We start from the raw sequence: 1,794 nt of genomic DNA on the forward strand, positions 1-1,794 counted from the left end.
CATTGATTTTAAAAGGCTAATCAATTGTGATCCTCTGTATGTATCTGGGATCAACAACTGTGCTTATCACAAAACAGTTTAAGAAAGATCTTTGTAAAGAAAGAATTGCAAAGTAATTTTTAAAAGTGGGGTGTATATTGAGACTGCCACTAAAACCATTCAGATGCTTCAAGTAGGCCAGAACATCACATACCAGATTGCTGACAGATATGAAGATATGGAAGCACATACTTCCTATTCTGCACTGTCTACACAGGCTGGCAATTGGTTTGCTGGCACAGTTGAAGCTATCTTAACATTTTTAAAGAAGAGGCAAGAAGAGGCAGGCCTTGGAAGTGGCCCCTCTGTTGTAGAATTCCCTTCCCAGAATGACTGCTAGAACACTTGCACTTGCAGTCTTAGGAAGAAGCTGAAAATGTTTTTATTTGACAAGACCTCCCCAACTTTGTAAGCAGTTTAACTCGCACTGTCAATATTGGTTGTAATACTGCTTCTGTAATGGTGTTATTTTTTTTTGCTAGAACATAAAGGACCTCTTGGTTTCAGACGTCAGGTGCTTTTCATTTTCACTTCTGCTCAATAAAATGTGAAAACTGGAATTCAATGTGTTTACCAGAACTTCTGCCTGATGTGAGAAATGCATACTTTGTGTAGTCTTCTAAATCAGTGTTTCCCAAACTTTTTACCACCAGGATCCTCTTTTTTAAATGACACACTATCGGGACCCACCTAAATTCACAAACCTTAAAAGAAAAAGAAAAAGTTTCAGCTTACTAGCTGCTCAAGTCTCTGTTTGTACTGTTTTTACCATGGGGGGGGGGGCATTTTCCTTTGTCAGCTTTCTCTGTTTTTGAGGGGGGGGGTATGCTTTCATCAGATTGAGACCATTCTGGTGGCATTGCTTTCCTCTTAGCCGGCCCCTCGAAACGGACGGACACACAATCACCTACTGATAATTAAACATGCATGTGCAGTTCAGTTTCACTTCCCATGGGGCTCAATATGTTTTCCTTTTTTGCTGTCAGCTAGTCAGTTTCATGACCCACCAAGAATCAGTTCGTAACTGACAGGTGGGTTCTGACCCATAGTTTGAGAAACACTGTCCTAAATTATACTACATTTACAAATTAGGATCTAAGCATTCAGCCTTTGCCTTGATCATTCCACTCAACATTGGGCAGGGAAGAAATGCACCCAGGCAGAATAGGTAAAGCTTGCAGGTCACTTGCAAGGCAGGATATAACTGCTGAATGTGTGCTGTGTTTGAGTCATCAGTCCTACAGTAGGAAACTGCTCCAGAGCCATCAGGAATCCATTAGGGCAGCCATTTTCAACCACTGTGCTGTGGCACACTGTTGTGTCGCAGATGGTCCCCAGGTGTGCTGCAGGAACTTGGGGGAGGGTCATTTATCAATAGGACCATTGGGGGATGTGAACCCCCATTGACAGCACAGTGTGCCTTGTCAATTGTCAAAAAGCTGATGGTGTGTCTTGACCATTTTAGTGCCTTGCCAGTGTGCCACGAGTTGAAAAAGGTTGAAAATCACTGCATTAGGGTATATAAGCCTCAGTGGGTAGACCAGACAAGGTGGTCCCCCATTATGCAGATGAAAGGTGTCATGAAAAGCCCAGACCCAAGAAGGAAGTGGTATGCCCATGACAAGGAGAGATCGTACAGCCCAGTCCTAACTGACAGCACTACAGAGGTTTCATGGTCACAAATGTCCATACGATCCCATGGCTGCCCCAACCAACTATCCATGGGAGAGCAGGCAATTTACACTTTATCCTTTT

This window comes from Tiliqua scincoides, chromosome 5 (genome assembly GCF_035046505.1).
Source record: "Tiliqua scincoides isolate rTilSci1 chromosome 5, rTilSci1.hap2, whole genome shotgun sequence".
Taxonomy (NCBI): Eukaryota; Metazoa; Chordata; class Lepidosauria; order Squamata; family Scincidae; genus Tiliqua; species Tiliqua scincoides.